At 44.3% G+C, this 22,363-nt stretch overlaps 1 protein-coding gene and 1 long non-coding RNA gene across 2 annotated transcripts in view; one reads left to right on the top strand and one right to left on the bottom strand.

Annotated features, from left to right (window-relative positions):
• Window positions 1–902, bottom strand: part of LOC144340576 (uncharacterized) — a 37,009-nt gene extending 36,107 nt beyond the window's left edge. The window contains exon 1 of the long non-coding RNA XR_013416830.1: window positions 714–902. This is a non-coding gene — a long non-coding RNA (uncharacterized LOC144340576). The remainder of the gene's footprint in view (window positions 1–713) is intronic.
• A 9,009-nt stretch (window positions 903–9,911) lies between these two features.
• Window positions 9,912–22,363, top strand: part of RREB1 (ras responsive element binding protein 1) — a 201,365-nt gene continuing 188,913 nt past the window's right edge. Inside the window, exon 1 of the mRNA XM_078000970.1 lies at window positions 9,912–10,016. The gene's annotated coding sequence lies outside the window, so the exon portion shown is untranslated. The remainder of the gene's footprint in view (window positions 10,017–22,363) is intronic.

Raw genomic sequence — 22,363 nt, 5'->3', positions numbered from 1 at the left:
ATGGACTACCATGTTCTGGAATGAACCAAGAGAAATTAAAGCCTCCTCTTTTCAGAGACAAAACTTCATGCAAATGACATCACCTGAAGTCACCATGGAAAAAAATAGATGGAGTGAGGAGGGGACATCATGGAATGAATAGTGGGAAAGGTGACCAAAAGACCTTGAATGATATTCATTCAAAGATAGGCCTCGAGTTGACAATAAAGATGGAATCTTCCATGTAATGCTGCTTTGCAGTAATCAGATCTCTAATCCCAGTTATCAAGAAGAAATGCAAACATTAATGAGGTATTCCCAATGCCTCTAGGGGAATTCCATTTTCATCCTTCATTTAACTGAGAAACTGAGGTGCAGAGAAATGAAGGAAATCGCCTAAAGGATGACAGTGTGAGTCAGCAGCCCGACCAGGAAGCCGGGGCTGCGACTCCTCGCTTCCTGATTTTCTCTGCAAATATGAAGAGCACATTCCCTTCCTCTCAGAATCAGTTTGTGGCAGCAATTCTCTAGCTTAGAAAGGCAACTTTCCAGGAGAGAAGGCACGGGCATTTGGCTCCTGCTGGGGAGGGGCGAGGTAACCTGACATCAGGTCCGCAGGTCCACAGAAACTGAAATTTCTTCCAAGATGAGGCTTTCCCCTTCCTTCGCCTGGAAAACCAATTTGTGCTGATGCCCTGACTCCCTCTCCTTAGAGGAGCGTCCTCCCCGCTCACCATTCTAAAGCAGCGGCTGCACAAATTAGCCGCACTCTTTGTCCCTGGAGCTCCAGAATCCGATTGTGTCCCAGTGTGCGCCGCAAGCCTCGATGTGTGCCGTGCATTGCAAAACACTGGCACGTGCTTCTGCAAAGAATTTTCTTCTTCTTAACGGCCACCAGAAAGTTTGTTTGGCCATCCATCCCACTGAAGCAAAAAAGGAGAAGAAAGAGAAGAAAAGGCTGTGCACCGCCTGTTAGAAGCTTCCAAAGCTGAGTGGAAGTTTAACCAATTTCAAGGAAAGCACACACACACTAAACCCCCCACTGTTTGAGAACTTTCCACTTTTGCATACGCTGGAGCTGGACTCCGGAGCAAAGGGCGGCAGTCATTATTCTAGAGGTTATGTCATAGATGGTGTAACATTATCTTCTGCCCACTGGGATCTTATCAGCCATGTGTGCCTGGTCTATTTTGAGACCCATCTGAGCCTGCTACCTGGGACATGGGTAGTGTTAACAAATCAACATATGGCTGACAAGAGTTTAACCTGCCTCGTCTGGTGAGAAACAGTCAGAGCAAACTGTCAGCAGCAGCAGCTGAATTTGTGATATGAAATATCGCTTTCGTGCCTAAAAGCAGGACAGAGAAAGAAAAAGAAAAGAGAAGTAAAGAAATACTGCTTTTTCTTCCAAATAAAATTTAGAGGCACAGTATAAACTGCAACTGTGACCCAAATCAACCAAGTAGGTAAAACACATACACACAAAGACACACGCACATCCTTTTACTTAGATAGCTTTGTTATTCAGCAAGAAGACAAATTATTAAAAAGTTGCTGGGAACAGTGGCTCACTGTGCTGTAATCCCAGCACTTTGGGAGGCCAAGGTGGGCGGATCACCTGAGGTCAGGAGTTCGAGACCAGCCTAGCCAATATGGCAAAACCCCGTCTCTACTAAAACTATAAAAATTAGCTTGGCGTGGTGGCTAGCACCTGTAGTCCCAGCTACTCGGGAGGCTGAGGCAGGAGAATCGCTTGAACCCAGGAGGCAGAGGTTGCAATGAGATCCCGCCACTGTACTCCAGTGTGGCAACAGCGTGAGACTCCATCTCAAAATAATAATAATAATAATAATAATAATAAGTTGAGCTCTTTCCACGAGTCAGGGCTGATAGCTGGCATCCTGGGCAGGCAGGCCAGACCCAGGGTGTGCAAAGGCCCTGTTTGTTGCCTTGGTCTTATGTATGGAAGACTTTGGCTTCTCTCTTTGCCATTAGCAGGAATCGAATTCTCAAGGCCTAACCTCATGTTCTATTTTCAGCTATTTCCACAAAGCATGCAGTCTCTTAGTCTGCCTGTCTTCCTGCTGTCCCTCATCCTCCAGGCCGGCAGCAGTGCCGGCCACCTGCCTGTAGCACCTGCTCCCTGCCCTGCTGCCTTACTGCTTCCTTGGGTCCAGAAAGCCGTCCCTTCCTCCCAACTCTCAAATAAACATAAGTGGCTTCCAGGCAGGCACAGTGGCTCATACCTGTAATCCCAGCACTTTGGGAAGCCAAAGCAGGAGGATCACTTGAGGCCAGGAGTTCAAGACCAGCCTGGGCAACATAACAAGACCTCATTTCTACTTTTTGAATAACTTTTTCTACTTTTTGAAAACCTTTTTAAGTGCCTTCCTTTTATTTCTCTACCCAGCGAGTGGTGACGATTTACGTAGTGTAGGGGAGATCTCAGAAGCTGTCAGCCTGAAACTCTTGGCTTTTGTCTTCCTAAAGAGAGGGGTTTATTTCTGGCAGACTGGATCCTACTGGATTTAAAGCTGGGGTGGTTAGAGAGGCTGCTTCTTCATCCATCTCGAAGCAGACATGCTGAGGAAAAAATACACTGAGGAAAATGGCCACATAAAGACTTCATTATTGGCCAGGCACAGTGGCTCACGCTTGTAATCCCAGCACTTTGGGAGGCCGATGTGGGCCGAGATCACCCGAGCTCCGGAGTTCAAGATAACCCTGGCCAACATGGTGAAACCCCGTCTCTACTAAAAATACAAAAATTAGCCGGACATGGTGGCAGACACCTGTAATCCCAGCTACTTGGGAGGCTGAGGCCAGAGAATCACTTGTACCGGGAGGCGGAGGTTGCACTGAGCTGAGATTGTGCCACTGCACTCCAACCTGGGCGACAGAGTGAGACTCTGTCCTAAGAAATAAAAATAAATAAAGACTTTAGCTGATGATAATATGGCTCAGGGTCCTAAAAGGCTCACAGGAAGTGAGAGGTGAGTTCTCTTCAAAGTGCCTAAGAAAGGCTGGGTGGGAAGAGAAACCAAGAAGATTCTCCACTTTTTTAGCCACCATACATGCCAAATAGTGGAATCTTCCAGGGTCCACATGTTACGTATGACTTAATAGCTATTGTGTGCAATGGCCTCTTCATCGACTGCTCCTCAGACAAGTCATAAATAAATAATCGCCCTTTCTTTCAGGAAAGTTAGAAATTCATTTGCCTTGAAAATAATTTCCTCTTCTTTCAGGTAGAGAGACCTATGTAAGTCTTTCAAAGTCTCCCTTTTTTTGATGACTACTTCTAGAAGTAAAAGCCAGAAAGGGCAGAATAATTAGGTTAAGTCACATCTAGCCCCGTGCCATCTGTGCATGGAGTGTGAGGATGATCTCGGTAGCGGTTAAGCCACTTACTAACCTCCTATCCACTGGGAAGTGATGAAGGAAGAAGTGACTAACGATGCTAAGGAGACAGCTGTCCTTATTCGGGCTCAGTTTACAGCAATTCTTGTCTCTGCAAAGATAACCAGGGGTTCAAAGCATTAGTCCTAAGAGCTGGTGAGGAAGCCCCATCTGTGCTAGTTAGGGCTTTGGAGTCACAGACTTGGGTTCTAATTCTAATTCTGTCACTCACTGGATGCATGACCTCAAATTACTTAACCTTGTTAAGTGTCAGATTCCTCATCTGTAAAATATGGAAGAAGAAGATTTGTCTCTCAGGGTTGTTGTGAAGATTAGCATAAAATGCCAGATGCAGAGTAAGGGCTTAGTAAATGGCAAATTATTATTGGGGAATAAAATAAATGAAGAGGATTTCATTAATAAACAAGATTCTTCCAACTAATCCCACCTTCAATTATGATTTGAGAGCTCAGTGTATCATCCTTCGCACTAGAACCCTGCTCAGCAATGATGCCATCTGCTTGTTTGCTTGCTGCAATAATCCACGACTAAAGACCCCTAAAAAAAAAAAAACCGATACCCTGCTGAAGGGAAAATTACACAGGGCAAGTAGAGAAATTCAGAGTAAAAATTTACTTTGTAGTAAAACCTTCTGAGTCACTATGAACACCATTTGTATTTCTGACAAGTACCACTCGATTTTGTTTTCATGACAGTAAAAAGTTCCAGCAGAGACGTATATCTTGAGTATTTCAGGTCTGCTAGTGTGCATGGATTGTAAAATCTTTTCTTGGCTTGAGCACCAAAGTAGATTAGGTAATAAAGAAGTTGCAAAGAAGAGATGTTTGGAGCTTCTAGTTTTGATAGCCAAATGATAAAACAAATGTGATGAGAGCATAGAGCTATCCCCAACTCCATTATATCCCATAAAATCAATCAAAAAATTATGTTGTTACATAAAATAAGGATAGAAAGAGAAAGAGAGAGAATGTCTGCTTTACTAAATTGATTTTCTCTCTCATCAGAGTTGGATCTCCTTTTTTGACCCCCACCATATATATAAAACAATAGTTGTACTTTAGTATTCATTAATTTAAAAGATATGTAAAAATTAGCTGGGCGTGATGGCATGCACCTGTAATCCCAGCAACTCAGGAAGCTGAGGCAGAAGAATCACTCGAACCTAGGAGGCAGGGGTTGCAGTGAGCCGAGATCACACCACTGTGCTCCAGCCTGGGTGACAGAGGGAGGCTCTGTTTCAAAAAAATAAATACATAAACAAAAGATACATAACAAAATAATAATGTAAAGATGTATAAATGTAAAAATGCTTCTAAATGAATTTGTGGTTTATTAATTAATGACAAAGACATACATTTGGACAGAGTGCCTTTTTATGCCAGTACTATTATTCCATTTGCAGGAAGTGCTGGGTGCACATAAAGCACCATTGACCCTTTGCAGTAACTCGGTGTCCCTGAGGGAGTATTTAGCCACCAACTGGGAACCACTGACTTAGAGCAGAAATATGATGCGAAAGCAGGAAGGGATGCTCAACACATCCTTAAAGTGTTTTTCTGTAATTTAAGCAAGGTGAAATAACAATATTTTTCCCCTAAGCATCTGAGTACGTGAAGTTAGTCTCATCTTGCCATTAGTTTCATTTCCATGTGCTTAGAAACCCCGCCCATGTTACAGTTTTCCAGCTCCCTACAAAACCAGAAGTTTTGCCAATCAAATATTTATTGAATGATAGTGATCTTGCTTATAACCTCAGTGGTGTCTATCCCTTAAATTAACCACATTCATTGTGTTGTCTTTGTGAGATTTTGATCGTTTCCAGATGCAGATACACCTTATATGAACAGAAAGGGAAAAAAATCCAAAGTCATTCCAAATAGAACCAGAACTGTAGCTACCACATGTGTTTTAAATATATTACCCATACAATTAAGAATACAGTATTATAAACCAGCTCTATAAATCTTATAATAAAAACAGAAATGCACCAACTCTTCTTAGCCACAAAGAGGCCCTTAATGATACTATAGATTCCATGATGATGTGGCATTGGGACTAACTTAATATTCCATAGGAAGAATGTTAGCTGGCTGAAATAAATAGAGCGTATCCCTTTCTGTGCATAACTAAAATGAAGGGAAAGCATTTTTCTTTCATATAGACAAAAAAGAAGGCCTTTTTATTTTAGAAATTCTTAAAGATACACAAAAGTAGACATAATAGTATAATGAATTCTCACATGCCTACCACACAGCTTCAGCAGATGGCATCTTATTTCATTTATATTTTTCATTTTCTACCCCCATCAAAAAAAAAAAGCTGTATTATTTTAATACCAGACATCACATCATTTTGGTGCAAATATTTCATGATGGATGTCTAAGACATGAGAACTCTTTGAAAACTATGGTATGATCACAAATTCACTAATACTCAAACCAGTAACAATAATTCCTTAATAGTCTTTAATATATAGTATTCAAATTTCCCCAAACATCCCATGTTTGTTTACTTTTTAAAATCAACTGTATCTTCAACTTCTGAGGATGGTGGCTGTTTTTTAAGGAACTCACACAGCTGAAATCCCCTTACAGTTCCTCTGAGAAATATGTCTTTAAATAAGTGCTTAGTCATGGGACATTTTATCACTGATTCAACAATCACTCTAGGCCTTTATTGAGATAGGCCCAAACACTGCGCAGCAGTGGAAACAGGCTCTATTGAGACTTCTTCTCACTGTGTCTTACTGTAGGGCAGTGCCTTAAAGTGCACAGAGCTGGGGGTGGGGAAGCCTTGCTTCTAATCCTAATGTGGTTGTTATATAACTGTATAACCTTGAGCGTATCTCTCTTCTTTGTCTCAGTTTCCAGGCCTGTAAAATGAGTGGGTTAGCCTATGTAATTTCTAAACTTCTTTCTGGCTTTTAAGATTCAACATGTTTGGTTTTATGTCTATGTCAAAAGCTGTATCTGCATGGTGTTATTTGCCAAAATGAGAGAATGTCTATTGTGGAAGAGAGTGGGTCTTATGAAATCTTAAGACTAGTTGAATCCTGACTCTAGGTCCCTTGGGTAAGTCATTAACCTTTCTAAGCCTTCATGTCACACTGTATTACAATTATTTATTTTACATATCATCTCTCCTATCAAAACTGAATTTCTAGAGAGTCGGGTTTTCTCATATTTGTCTTTCTGTCATCAAAGTCCGGGGTCCTGTCTGGAGCCTGGTAAGTTCTCAATAAGTGCTTGTTACATAAATGAATGGGAGGGTATGCAATCCGAGGGTAAGTATGGTGGCTCCGTCTACCTTACAGGATTACTGTACCGTGAAATGAGCCAATGTACATAAATTCACATTTTATATTTGTATCTTAAACATTCTAAGTAGGATATGTTATTTGCTTATAAAAATCTCTGCTTTACTTCTTACCTTTAGTAAGGGATCAGTGAGGTAGATTTTTCTTTCCTATGCTCAATTTTTTTTTTTTTTTCCCAGAGACAAGGTCTCACTCCGTCACTCAGACTAGACTGCAGTGGTGTGATCACAGCTCACTGCAGCCTCAAACTCCTGGGCTTAAGCAATCCTCCCACCTCAGTCTCCTGAGTAGCTGGGACCACAGGCACGTGAAAACACGCTCAGCTAATTTTTTGTTTTAAGTTTTTTGTAGAGATGGGTTCTTACATTGTTGCCCCAGGTTGGTCTTATCCTGTCCTCAAGAGATCCTCCTGCCTTGGCCTCCCAAAGTGCTGGGGTTACATGTGTGAACCACCACATCTGGCCTTCTATCTCCATTTTATTTGTCTTTAGAAAATTGTACCTGCTTCTTGCTCTTTCTTTCTTTTTAATTAGAGTACACTTTTTTTTTTTTTTTTTTGAGATGGAGTTTCGCTCTTATTGCCCAGGCTGGAGTGCAATGGTGGGATCTTGGCTCGCTGCAACCTCCACCTCCCAGGTTCAAGCGATTCTCCTGCCTCAGCCCTCCAAGTAGCTGGGATTACAGGCATGCGCCACCACGCCCAGCTAATTTTTTGTATTTTTAGTAGAGATGGGGTTCTCCATATTGGTCAGGCTGGTCTCGAACTCCCTACCTCAGGTGATCCTCCCGCTTTGGCCTCCCAAAGTGCTGGGATTATAGGTGTGAGCCACCGCGCCCAGCCTACAGTACACTTTTATGTGCTCACCAGCCTTTCTTATTTTTCTATAACAATGTTTTGGGGGACTTTTTGTAAGTAACTGGGGAGTAGCTTAGTGCCAGTCTAATTTAAATAAGATATTTTTATTAACTCCTACAAATTAAAATAATGCAGGAGGTAGTGTAACATGGATTAGATATATCAGATACATGAAATTTCTGACTTACTAAATGTTCCCTGGAACCAATTCCCTAAAGATGGTCCTGATTCAGTTTCTATTACAGCCAAATGTGAACAGTTCTGCCTTTAAATGTTTCCTCAAACGGTCTGTCTCTTTTCGGTAATTATACTAAATTTGGTTTATCAGTTGATGATTCCTAATGACATCATTTTGAAATGTGAACATTTCTCTCAACCCTATTCAAATCTGCCACAATTCCTAGAAGAGCAGAGCAGCAACACCCAAAAGGAATACGAACCCTAGGCAAAATCCTCACCAAAAACCAAAATCAAAAACGGTGACTGAACAAATATACTTAGGAAAGTTTTCATATTATAAGCGCTTCGTGGTAATTCACAAACACCTTAGCACATCAAAGATTCTGAAAGGCCTTACGCTGCTGTATTTATTTTCTTGTGTAACAAATACACTTGATTTAACTTAAGTCAGCATTTCTCAAACTTCCTTATTTTATGGACCACTAAGAAAGAAAATTATTGCCAATTAAACTATGACCCAATGCTAAGACAGCACCAAATATAAGACATGAGAGATGTTAATATTCAAAACTGTTTGTATCTGGGAATAAATGTGTTGTGATATATGACCTCGGAGCCCTTTTTTCAAATATAACTTAAGGACATACTGAAGATTTAGTTCTTTGGCATGATATTCTGGAAAACTATGCTCTAGCCTAGACTTTCATAATTATTTCAGAGGAAAAAGGTAGAAGGTGATTTTTTTTTTCATTAAGAAGTAGGAGAAAATAATGTCATGGGATTAGAGAAAAGAGAAAAAGAAGTAAAAGAACCAAAAATGTTGAACAAAAAAGAGAAATACTGTTCACCCGTTCGTGGTGTGAAATTAATTGACCTTATCCAGTTAAAAAGTAATTTCCAGGTACACATCACAAGGTAACTGTCCAGCTGACCTCATGAGCATGCAAATCTCTTTAAATTAAGATGGCATGTAATTAAATCATTCAGCTGGTTGCCAGGCTTCTTCGTGCAGGTAGTTTACTTTCACTTGAAATAACCCCTTTGCATCTGAAGATCCCCACACCCTAAAGTGACTCAACTTTAAAATACCACCATTGAACAACCTCTAGCTTTACAGGCAATAGGCTTGGCCAGAGAGCATCAGTAACTCGGCAGTGAGTCAGATGGTGTGTGAGCTCTGGGAGGAAGGTTGGAGGCTAAGTTTGCTTGCAGGGAATGGGTGCGGTTGAGCGCAGGGGCCTGGCCAGAACCTCCCGGTTTACATCCTGCTTCCCAGTTGCCAATCAGACTCCCGGCAGCCGCCCTGAAAAGGTGTGGGCACGACTTCGGGGACATCGGGTGCCATCCTAGGTCGTCCCAGGTTCCCAGTCTTTCCCTGTACTCCTGGGTTTAGCCCCACTGAAGCTTCTGAATGTCTGAACTACCTGAATCCACCTTCCGGGACGCGCACATGGGGTTTCCAGGCTCTCGGGACCAGCGAGACCGGCCAGGGCTTTGCGCAGTCCTTAGGACCCGGAACAAACAGCTGATGACCCCAGGGTCACCTTCACACTCTCCTCTGCCCCACACCTCGTAGCCCTCGCCGGCGGCCTGCTTCCCGGTTGGGGCCTGCCTCTCCAGGCGGCGCCCCCCGAGGGCGGCTGAGGCGCGGAGCCGGGCGGGAGGGCAGCAGCCCTGCGGCGGCTCGGGAAGAACAACTTGTGCGAGCTGGGCCGCGGCTCCCCCGGGCGCTGCATCCGCCCTCCGAGATGCTGGCAGCCCGGGACGGCCTAGCGCGGCCCTCTCCTTATTTATCCACCCAGCACAGTTTCCATGGTTCCGCCGCCATCCTTCCGCCCTCTTCCTTGCGCTGAGCCCAGCGGCAGTCGAGGGCCTGGCTGGTGGGGGCCCGGGCGCACTTCCCAAGCCCCGGGGCCGGTGGCTGCGCCCCCCAACTCCTGCCCCCCGAGAGGCTGTGCCACTTCCCTAGCCCCAGCCCAGTCCCCTCCCCACTGGCCCGCACCTCCAGTCTGCCCCCGAAGGCGCCGCGCAGCCCCCGGCCCGGTCCGGTGGCGCGGGGGAGGGGCGCGCGGGGCAGGCAAAGTTGCTGAGTTGCTCTGCACGCTCAGAAGTTGCAGCTGCGACGGCAGCTTCCCTCCCCCTTCCTGCACCGGGCTACCCGGAACGCACACCCACCCGTCACCACCCGCTCGCTACCTGCCCTCGCCCCTGCGGCCCCAGCCCGGACTCCACAGCATCCCCACCCTGCGAGAGCGAGGAGCCCAGGTTTCCAGAGGATTTGGGCTAGGGGCGGGCGCACCCCATCTCCCCGCTCCGCCTCGGGGGAGGCGGGTGATGGGGGGGTTAGTATCCCCTCCACCCAGTCGCCGCTTGGCTGCGGCGCTTTTGCACTTTGCTAAGTTGAACAGCTGTGCAGACGTTGCCCGCCGGCCCCTGCGCCCTCCTAGCAAAGCGGGGTTTGCAGAACGGGAACTGGGCAGTGTTCCCATTCCCTCCCACAGGGGACTTTGCCGTGAGGGTGGAGAGGGGGTGGGGGGGGCTCGGCTTGGGGCTGAGGTCGCCAACAGGTGCCCGCGGGTCCACGCCATCGAGGAGGGAGCGCGCAGGGAAGCCGGCGGTGGGGGTGGGGGCAGGCTCCCTCGGGGTCCCCCGGGTAGTGCCCGACGCCGGGTGCACCCAGCCGGCAGCGGTCTAGGGAGTGCTCGCGGGTGGCTTCTCGGAGTGCTGGCGCCCTCGCGGCTTGCCGGGGAGCAGGAGGAAGAGGAGGGGGAGGGAGGGGACACGAAAGTGGGTCAGGAATGTAACTGGATGCTGCACACCCCCAACGCACACCCCCGCTGTGGCCGACCGAGGCGGCCAGCTCCAGCCTTGGAAAGCGAGTCATTTGCTGTTGTGGTTCCCCAGCATTATCGGTGGACGGTTACCAGGGGATCCCGAGGGATGTGTTTCCCTGTGACCCTTTGGGAAGGAAAACTTAGTTGCCTCAGTAACTGAGTTTGGCTTGGATGCAATGATGCAGTGAATGTTCTAGGTGAGCCTGGCCGAGAAGGAGGCTGCAGTTGCACTAGGGGGTGGATTAACTTTTCTTATTACCGAACCAAGACGTGAAAGGAAAGCTGGGGAGGAGGTGGAGTTTTGCTCTGTGTTTGTTTTTTACTATTTCAGAGAATACGAACTAAATGTTTTTGCGTTAGGGGTTGAGTCTTCCAGAGGCATGCCCGGGCTGCCATACATTTACCGAAGTTTTACTACTCACCACTTAGTTCATACAAAGGTTTGAAGTTGATATCCTAGTGTTGGAAGGAGCAGGGTACAGTGACAGTTTTGTATTTGAGGAAGGCCTGAGAAACAAACGTGAAAAGGCCTTTATTAAAAGGAAAAGAAAAAAAAAAACCGACCCTCCTCAAAGCAGAAGAAGGAGAGCAGCCCAGTTCCCTCATGAGCACAGGGGCACCTCACACGCCAGGCACCTGATGAGGGAAGGGAGGAATGGAGATTTAAAAGGGATGGGCTTGGGTTTGAATGCTAGTGAAACAAGCGAAGTCAAGAAAAAAAAGATGAGACTGCAAAGGGAAATTTCGCTGTGTGAGTTTATAGCCCAAACTCTTCTTGAGCACCCTACCTGGGTTTTATCCCATTTTTTTGCATCTGGTTTTGTCCAATGGACCTTAGTCACAAGATGTAGGCAGGGCTGCTGACCCAAGGCCCAAAGAGCAGTGAAGCTGCAAACCCAGAAGCAATGTGCAACTGCTGGGACTTTTTATCCAGAAGCAAAAAAAAGGGTGTGTTGTCCTCTTCAGGGTTATCTGAAAAGCTGACTTAGGAATTAAATTTCTGTATCCAAGGCACTCTAAAATAAAGAAACATACATTGAGATGTATTTTACTTTAAGGAGTATATAGTATATTCTTAGGAGACAAAAACTGGTCAATTGAATTATATTCTAAATATATAAAAGTAGAAGTTATTTTGTTGTGAAAACTTTTGTGGAGATGTAATTATCCCCAGTCTATTTTATTTTATTTTATTTTTATTGTTTTGGTAACTAGATAAACCTTGCTGAAGTTGTCGCACTAGTAGAATGAGAATAATAATAACAGTTGGCCTTATTGGCCTGGCGCGGTGGCTCACGCCTGTGATCCCAGCGCTTTGGGAGGCCGAGGCAGGTGGATCACGAGGTCAGGAGATGGAGACCATCCTGGCTAACATGGTGAAACTCTGTCTCTACTACAAATAAAAAAAATTAGCCGGTGTGGTGGCATGCGCCTGTGGGCCCAGCTACTCAGGAGGCTGAGGCAGGAGAATCACTTGAACCTGGAAGGCGGAGGTTACGGTGAGCCGAGACTGTGCTGCTGCACTCCAGCCTAGGCGACAGAGCGAGCCTCCGTCTTAAAAAAAAAAAGTTTGCCTTCTTTGGGGAGGTAGATTGGACTTTTTTAGTTGTTGTTGTTGTTGTTTTAATTTTGTAGCGATGAGGTCTCACCATGTTGCCCAGCTTGGCCTCGAACTCATGGGCGGGCTCAAGCCATCCTCGTCTCCCAATCTCTCAAAGGGCTGGGATTACAGGCGTGAGCCACCGCACCTGGATTTTCTACATTATTTTCTGGATAGATAATCTTCAGTTCAATTGGCAAAAGTCATTCTTTTCATTTACGGTGTTTGCTTAAACTGCAGAACAGCTGTCGTAGAAAGATGACAAATTCTATACTTTGAATAGTCTTGCATTCTGAGTGAAAATAGCCGAGTTATACAAAAGTTTTCTTGGAACTTGAAAAGAATTAACACATTCATGATCTTAGGTTGTATCACCCTGTTAAGGAGCAGGATTTCCTTCTATGTAAGATAATTAGACTTTAAAATTTTGGTTCAAACTGAATTGTTGCTATACAAATAAATTAAACATTTAAGTAAAATGAAGTGGCAAACTTCCTTTTTCCTCTCATCCTTTTTCCCTTCCCCCATATTTCATCTCTGAATTCATGTGACATTTATGTATAGGGTGATGTGCATTTTAGCTATAAATCAGATCAATAAAGCAAGTTAAAGAATGAGCATCTGTTAAGAAAACATTACCAATAGGATTCTTAATATTATGAATGTTTTTGTACATTTAGAATGTTTTATATATACATTTTGGGGCACTTTTCAAGAAATCAGCTATGTATAGCAGGTTTTCACATAGATTACTGTGGGCAATGTACTTGGAACCATTTACTCACTGACACCCCCAAAATATTTTTTGAATGTATGTTTTAAACATCAGAGCCACCTACTGTGTGTTCAGATCTATGTCTAACACTTTGAGAGTTACAGAGAAGTAAGTATATGCATGTTCCCTTAAGAGTCAAAGGGTTCAACAGCTAAATGACAAATATAAGTTTAACTGTTGAAGAGTTAAATAAAAACACTAGTAAGGCCGGGCATAGTGGCTCACACCTATAATCCCAGCACTCTGGGAGGCTGAGGTGCGTGGATCACTTGAGCTCAGGAGTTGGAGACCAGCCTGGCCAACATGGTGAAACCTCATCTCTCTACTAAAACTACAAAAATTAGCCCAGTGTGGTGGCACAAGCCTGTAATCCCAGGTACTCTGGAGGCTGAGGCAGGAGGATCACTTGAACCTGGGAGGCAGAGGTTGCAGTGAGTGGAGATTGCACCACTGCCCTCCAGCCTGGGCAACAGAGCCAGATCCTGCCTCAAAAAAAAAAAAAGCAGAAAAAAAGTACACGAAAAGAGATGATGGGTTCGCATACGAAAGTTTCAGTGAGTTGAGAAGTGGAATAATAAGAGTTTTTTAAAAGTTTTTTCTTCTTGCTTCTATTTAGTCTCTAAAATGTTAGTAATGAACCTGTACTGCTTCTGTATAAGAGATTTGCTCCTTTTAGGGAGACATTGCCAGGAAGCCAGGGTATGAATGACTGTCAATAAGGTGTCAGACAAAAAGTGCCCAGGAACTTCCAGAAAGGGCAGAGAGCAAAGCAGGCTGGGCCAAGAGGATTGTGTGGGGTGCTAGGAACCAAGTTCAGCTTTGTCAAAGGTAGAACGCAGAGGGAACGAGGGGAGGGGGAGGGGGAAAGGTTCAGGTTCAGATGTTGCGGGGTGCTGGGTGTGTTCTGGGAGGGTGGCTGTTAGGTGGCAGCCATCAGGAAGTGCTTCAAAGGGAGATGGTAGGACTTGAACTTAGGCCTTAAAGGCTGTACATGCTTTTATACCTAGCAAGAGAGAGGCATTCCTAGTGGCATGAGCCTAGCGAGGTAAGCCAAGAAGCAGGAAGTTGCGGGGCATTTGGGGAATTTGAGTAGGTCTGCTTTGCTAGAAGAGATGGATCAAGTACGAAATCTGTCATTTAATGATAGATTATAGTGTTAGGCCCTTATATTGCGGGTAACAGGGATTGTGAAAGGATTCTGAGCAGGGGAAATACATGGTCAAAGTTGGATTTGGGGAAGGTTAATCTTGTAGGTCCCATTGGAGTGAGAGTTTAGGGACCATGAATGGCTATTGCAGGGAACCAAGGGGACCTGGATAAGGATAGTATCAATGGAAATTGCTTGGAACACAATGCTTTGTGAGTTGTTAGGAAAGAAAAATTGTCATCATTTTATAGTGTTTAGATGTGGAATGCAGGAAACTTGAAGAGTACAAGATGACAGAGGATTTAAATCCAGAGAGATCTTGAGAGGTGGGACTATCAACAGAAATGAGAACGGAAGCCGGTGTTCAAGGGAGGTTGAAGGGTTGATTTGCATTAAAGGCTAGGAGGGGTAGCTGGGTTTAGGTGAGTTAGGGGCAACAAACGGGTCAGGGCTGAAAGTAGAGCTGTGAGTCCTCTATATAGAGGTGATTATCATTCACAGACGTGAATGAGCACCTACATTTGAACTTGGTGGCAAACGACTAGTTTTAGGGAATATTCACAATCAGAACTTGCCTCAAAATATAATTTTGCAGGCTGGGAGCAGTGGCACATGCTTGTAATCCCAGCACTTTGGGAGGCTGAGGCGGATGGATCAGTTGAGGCCAGGAGTTTGAGACCAGACCTGGGTGATAGAGCGAGAGTCTGTCAAAATAATTTTTAAAATATATATATATAAATTAATATTAGTAAATTTACATTTATTAATAAAATTACATATATGTAATTTTGCAGATTGTCCTCCTTCCTCATAGAGTGTAAGTTAGTCATTCCTGTGGCTTTCGTTAGAGCTGATATGCTGACTCAGCACTGTTCCAACCAAAGTGCTTTAACCCAGTGGCTCCCTAACCTGCCTCATCAAATTAAGAGGCCGCACCACATAGTTGTTGCACCAGAATCTCCTGGCCAGTCGTCCACCTTTTTTTTTTTTTTTTTGAGACGAAGTATCACTCTTTAGCCAGACTGGAGTGTAGTGGCGTGATCTTGGCTCACTGCAACCTCCGCCTCCCACGTTCAAGCGATTCTCCTGCCTAAGCCTCCCTAGTAGTTGGGAGTACAGGCGCGCGCCACCATGCCCAGCTAATTTTTGTGTTTTTAGTTTTGTATTTTAGAGACAGGGTTTCGCCATGTTGGCCAGGCTGGTCTTGATCTCTTGACCTCAAGTGATCCGCCCACCTGGGCCTCTCAAAGTGCTACAATTACGGGTGTGAGCCACAGTGTCTGGCCGGTCCGTATTTTTAATAAGCTTTACAGGTCACTCTGGTATGGATCATTTTGGGGAACCAATTCCTTAACTAGTTCGTTGTGCAGCCTGAGACCTCCCCATGAGACCTCCTATGTCTCTCCCAGGGAGAGAAAGAGTTCAAACTTTTTATGAGTTTGTTTCAACCTGTTCATTTGCTTTTGTATGTGATGGACGGTCACTGATAGTGGTGCTCAAAGTTGTTTTTATCCAGATGACCTTCTGCTTTCCAAATTTAGCACTGGTCTGAAAGAGTGGAGGGATGTGTCAGAAGTCCTGTGCCCTGCTGCTAGGCTGGAAGGAGACTCGGGTTGAAGAGCTATGTGGAGAGTGGAGAGTGACTCAAACTTTGTACATTGAAGCTTGTTAGAATGATGCAATCACCCAGGCATTGGACAGACCACTTCCTGTACCTTTGGATATGCAGACCTAGGGTGTGGTATTTGGCAGTACGCTCAGGAGTAGGCTGGCTGATCCTCTTCAAGGGAGCTGAGTAGTCAGAGGTAAGGCCAGGCACGCTGCAGGCTCTAAACCCACAAATGTTTCTAGTTTAGGGATAGATGGATTGTCAGAAACTTGGAGGGGGATTTCTAAAAGGTGATGAGTATGAACACCTGGCTCTCTAGCTGTATGTTTCTTTATTGTCAGAAAACAAATGTCTGTCCTATGGAGCAGCAGTTATACATGTTGTCACAGCCAGCTTTGATGCTGATGATCTGCCTACAAATTATCATTTGCTCTTCATTTTCCCATTTGGTTTATAAGCTGTAAAGAGACAAATTCACATGTCTATATTATTACATGCCTGGTGAATGAGCAGGCAGAAATGAATGTTTAAAATTGATGATGGAGGGTTTGAGGGGCAGGATCACACCACACCCCACACCCCACACGTGACTCCAGCATCACACACACATAACTCAAGCTGTCCACGTTTCTAAGTCTCTAACTGTTGAAGCTAAGCGTGGGTCATTTTGTTATTGCTCCACCCCTACCCAATAAACAGTGGAAGTTGATAGAGTCTAGTGGGGGGTTTTTTTGTTTGTTTTTGTTGTTTGTTTGTTTTGAGGTGGAGTCTCGCTCTGTTGCCCAGTCTGGAGTGCAGTGGTGTGATGCCGGCTCACTGCAAACTCTGCCTCCTGGGTTCATGCCATTCTCCTGCCTCCGCCTCCCAGGTAGCTGGGACTACGGGCGCCTGCCACCATGGCCGGCTAATTTTTTGTATTTTTAGTAGAGACGGGGTTTCACCGTGTTAGCCAGGATGGTCTTGATCTCCTGACCTTGTGATCCTCCCGCCTTGGCCTCCCAAAGTGCTGGGGATTATACAGGCGTGAGCCACCGTGCCCGGCTAGTGGGGTTTTTTTTAATTGTGGGAAAATACACATGTAAAATTTATTATCATGCCTTGAAGTCGGGAAGTAGAGGTCACAGTGAGACAAGATCACGCCACTGTACTCCAGCCTGGGTGACAGAGCGTGACTCCATCTCAAAAAATAAAGTAAAGTAAAATAAAATAAAATAAAATAATTTACCATCTTAACCATTTTTTTTTTTTTTTTTTTTTGAGACGGAGTCTCGCTCTGTCGCCCAGGCTGGAGTGCAGTGGCCGGATCTCAGCTCACTGCAAGCTCCGCCTCCCGGGTTCACGCCATTCTCCTGCCTCAGTCTCCGGAGTAGCTGGGACTACAGGCGCCCGCCACCTCACCCGGCTAGTTTTTTGTATTTTTTAGTAGAGATGGGGTTTCACCATGTTAGCCAGGATGGTCTCGATCTCCTGACCTCGTGATCCGCCCGTCTCGGCCTCCCAAAGTGCTGGGATTACAGGCTTGAGCCACCGCGCCCGGCCATCTTAACCATTTTTAAGCACACAGTTCAGTAGTATTAAGTGTATTCACATTGTTGTGCAAGAAAATCTAGATTTTAAAAATCCATTTAGAATATTAAGAAAGTATTCTAAAAATGTCAGAAAATGAAACCTGGGGTAAAAACAAAACAAAACAAAAAAACACTATACATGAAAGAGAATAGTTTTATGTGCAAACACAGCATTTGTATTCTGTCCTAAGAGAAGGCACATAGAATGTTTTTCTTGTAGGACAGGCTTGCCTGAGTCTGTCCTTTCACAGTAACTCATTGTAATCAGTACAGAGAAAAAGACAATTTGGTCCTTGAGATGGCTTTAAGAAGCCAGAAATAGGCCAGGTGCGGTGGCTCATGCCTATAATCCCAGCACTTTGGGAGGCCAAGGCAGGCAGATCACGAGGTCAGGAGTTCGAGACCAGCCTGCCCAACATGGTGAAAACCTGTCTCTACTAAAAATACAAAAATGAGCCGGGAGTGGTGGTGTGTACCTGTAACCCCAGCTACTGGGGAGGCTGAGGCAGGATAATCGCTTGAACCCGAAAAGTGGAGGTTGCAGTGAGCCGAGATTGCATCACTGCACTCCAACCTGGACAACAGAGCAAGACTCTGTCTCAAAAAAAAAAAAAAAAAAAAAAAGCCTGGGCGCAGTGTCTCACACCTGTAATGCCAGCACTTTGAGAGATCAAAGTCTTTAAAAAAAAGCCACAAATAGTGCTAGCATCTTGTTTTGTTGTTGTTTTTTTTTGAGATAGAGTCTTGCTCTGTCACCCAGGCTAGAGTGCAGTGGCGTGATCTTGGCTCACTGCAACCTCTGCCTCCCGGATTCAAGCAATTCTCCTGCCTCAGCCACCTGAGTAGTTGAGATTACAGGCGCCCGCCACCATGCCCAGCTAATTTTTGTACTTTTAGTAGAGATGGGGTTTCACCATGTTGGCCAAGCTGGTCTCAAACGCCTGACCTCAAGTGATCCAACTGCCTTGGCCTCCTGAAGTGCTAGGATTACAGGTGTGAGCCACCAGGTCCAGCTTAGTGCTAGCATCTTGATACAGATGTTCAAGTTTTCTTAAACCTGCGAGTATACAATGAGAGGAGACATCCAGTCAACTGTGAATTTACAGATTTTAATTTACACAATTTAAGAGTTTCCACTTTGTTTTTCTATACTGTAAGAAAATATTTTCTTGACAGACACTGAAAGTAGGTGATATTTGCCACTGTCTTCCTAGTGAAAGACAGCTTATTATTATATTTGAAAATATGGATATCAATGGCCAAAAAAATCCAAATGAGCAGGAATCTTTAAATCTATTATCAGGTAAATGACCACATTGTTAAATGAAACAATTTTTAAAGTTAAATAAATCTTACTTAAGATTCTCAAGAAAGATTGGAAACATTATTGCCGTTTGCTGAAGTTCTTAGTCAACCCAAACTGTATTAACAGTTCATTCTTTTTTTTTTTATTCACATTAGAAAATTTATTTTCACAACCACTTACTGTTTGCACTCAGTTATTCATAATACCTACAAAACAGGTTTGAAGGCAGTCAGTCCAACAGGATGTGAGCTACAGTTCCAAAGAAGGTGTAGGTTTGTGTTTTACCAAAGGAGAAATGCTTTCCCATATGTATATGTCTCATGGCTTTGGAAATTTATAGCTTATTTAGCAACCCTCCATTTAAAAAGTGCTGCTAGATTTGGGAAAATTTATAGAATAATTCCGAGTTTATCTTATTCAAAACTGCTTCAGTAAACTTTTGCTTATCAGTCTTGAAAAGATGTGTTAAAACCAGTTTGGCAACTTTTTAAATATAGCATGCTGGAAGGCCTTGAGAGAAGAGTTTTGAAGCAATATCAGTGTTGGAACTAAAAGGGAACACTTTTATTTATTTATTTATTTATTTATTTATTTATTTATTTATTTATTTATTTTTGAGACGGAGTCTTGCTCTGTCGCCCAGGCTGGGGTGCAGTGGTGCGATCTGGGCTCACTGCAGCCTCTGCCTTCTGGCTTCATGCGATTTTCCTGCCTCAGCCTCCTGAGTATCTGGAACTACAGGCATGCGCCACCACACCCAGCTAATTTTTGTATTTTTAGTAGAGATGGGATTTCACTATGTTGGCCGGGCTGGTCTTGAACCCCTGACCTCAGATGATCTGCCCACCTTGGCCTCCCAAAGTGTTGGGATTACGGGCGTGAGCCACCTTGCCCGGCCTAAAATGGAACACTTTCAAACAAGAATATCCATGATACACATGTCTCTGTATTTGGAGGGCTCATCTTTTAAAAACCAAGGTTTTGTGATAGGACTGAATTACCAGTGGAAGAGTTCTCAATGGTAGAACCATACCCAGCATAGGCAATTCTAGAGCTTTGTTAAGAACTCAGGGCCGGGCGCGGTGGCTCAAGCCTGTAATCCCAGCACTTTGGGAGGCTGAGATGGGCGGATCACGAGGTCAGGAGATCGAGACCATCCTGGCTAACATGGTGAAACCCCGTCTCTACCAAAAAATACAAAAAAAAAAAAAAAAAAAAAAAAACTAGCCGGGCGCGGTGGCGGGCGCCTGTAGTCCCAGCTACTCCGGAGGCTGAGGCAGGAGAATGGCGTGAACCCGGGAGGCGGAGCTTGCAGTGAGCTGAGATCCGGCCACTGCACTCCAGCCTGGGCGGCAGAGCGAGACTCCGTCTCAAAAAAAAAAAAAAAAAGAACTCAGGAGATTGTTTATTTTGTATGATACTTACATATTCACAACCTTGCCTTCCACTCCATTCCATAAAGCTTACTGGAATCTGTTTAGAAGCAGACTTTACACATGTATTTGAATACTTTGTACTGTAATAGCATAGACATACAGTATTTCAAATGAGAGCTCTCTCTAAATGCTTCATTTGGATGCCATAGTTATTTTTAATAAGGCTGGGCATGGAGGCTCACGCCTGTAATCTCAGCACTTTTGGAGGCCAAAATGGGAGGATCACTTGAAGCCCGGAGTTCGAGACCAGCCTGGTCAACATAGTGAGACCCTGTCTCAATTTTTAAAAAAAAGTTTTTTAAAAAATAAGGTACAGTCACTCTAGCAATTTGAAGGGTATGAATCAACTTTTTTGTGTTGCAGTTCTAGAATGTGTTTGTCCGTCCCAGTGCAGTATAGTCACGAGTTTCAGTGGAATTGCTGAAGGAAACGGGCAGCTGGTTCATATTTCCGCATCACAAATCTATACAGAAAAGGCAAGTTGAGATGGCTCTGAGAGTCCAGCATGTCTTAATTTTAACCTTTATTATAAAGCCAAGATCTTACATTTTAATTGAAAATGCTCTCGTTTAAAATCAAAATATTCATCAATCTATGGAAGCCCTATTTTTACAGTGAAATTCTGTGATCACAAACAGGAAATTTAAGTATTGCATGCTGGTACAGAAATACGTCGTTCTAGAGCGACGGCCCTCTGCTTTGTCATGGCTGTGTTTCACAGGACTTTCTGCCTCCTGAAATGTCAGCTTAGCCCTCAAACTCATGTCTATTCTACTTTTGATTACCTTGGTCCTCAGCCAGCCTCATATTTGACACTTTCAGCACGGGCAGTGTAGGTCCTTCTTGATGTTGAGCTGTTAATCTTTTTATTATTTCCTGTCACTTTTCACCATGATTGATGCTCTTGAGCCAGAGGAGGGAAAAGTGATGAAAATGACTTTGAAAACAGTTTTGAAAAGGAGTATTTTAAGTTGGACTTCGGTCTTACCTGAGACCATAAAATGATTGAAAAAGCGCACGGCATGTTTTGTAAGGCACTGCATAGTTCCTTGCAGTGAGGGAGCAAGTGTGCTAATAATGAGTGCTTGGGACTAGGAGCGCCGAGGGCTTTCCTGGTGTTCGTGCAGTGATTCTGGTGGCTCAGGCCTCTGGGTCTGTGGTGTGAGGGATGCTGAGGCCTTCCAGATGGGCTGTATTTAGCTCTGCGGAAAGGTTACAGAAAAGGGTCCTCTTTCCTTTACACCTAAAAATAGGATTCTTTTTCAGTTTGAGGCATTACCAAGGCTCAGACATTTTTATCTTCTCCAGTATTCCCTCTACCCCACATCCGATTCATTAATTTTGGGTTTGGCTTTGGAAACTTCCCCTCATCTCCTTGCCCCACATCATGCAGGGTGACCCACTGGAATGTGAGAAGAAAATATTATAACCGCTATTTGTATTTTTACTTTGTCCTTTCTAAAAAACGATTTTATTGTGGCAAAATACATATAACAACATTTGCCATTGTAATCATGGTTTTTTGTTTGTTTGTTTTGTTTGTTTTTGTTTGTTTTGAGACAGAGTTTCGCTCTTGTTGCCCAGGCTGGAGTACAGTGGCACAATCTCGGCTCACTGCAACCTCTGCCTCCCGGGTTCAAGAGAGTCCTCTGCCTCAGCCTCCCAAGTAGCTGGGATGACAGACACCCGCCACCACGCCTGGCCAATTTTTTGTATTTTTAGTAGAGATGGGGTTTCACCATGTTGGCTAGTCTGGTCTCGAACTCTAGACCTCAGGTGACCCACCCACCTCAGCCTCCCAAAGTGCTGGGATTACAGGTGTGAGCCACTGCGCCCAGCCCCATTTTTTACATATATAATTCAGTGGCACTAATTACATTCACAGTATTGTACAACTATCACCACTATTTCCAAAATTTGTCGTCACTCCAAATAGAAACCCCACACTCATAAAGCAGTAACTCCCTATTCCCCCTTCCCCCAGTCCCTGGTAACCTCTAATCTTTCCTTTCTTTTTAAATTTTTTACATAAAAAAGAGACAGGGTTTTGTCATGTTGACCAGGTTGGTCTCCAGCGATCTACCCGCCTCAGCCTCTCGAAGTGCTGGGATTACAGATGTGAGCCACCGTACCCGGCCTTCCGTGTTTAATTTCTCAGGCTCCTCCGTGCTGTTTTCCACAGTGGCTACACCATTTACATTCCCACCAGCAACGAATTAGGGTTCCAGTTTCTCTATACATTGACCAATATTTGTTATTTTTAAATATTTTCCAGTTTTAAAAAATTTTAGCCATCCTATTGGATGTGAATCACATTGTGGTTTTGATTTTCATTTC

The sequence above is a fragment of the Macaca mulatta genome, chromosome 4, assembly GCF_049350105.2.
Source record: "Macaca mulatta isolate MMU2019108-1 chromosome 4, T2T-MMU8v2.0, whole genome shotgun sequence".
NCBI lineage: Eukaryota > Metazoa > Chordata > Mammalia > Primates > Cercopithecidae > Macaca > Macaca mulatta.
Note: the sequence above shows the minus strand (reverse complement) of the source record. Positions and strands in the feature narration are given on the sequence as shown.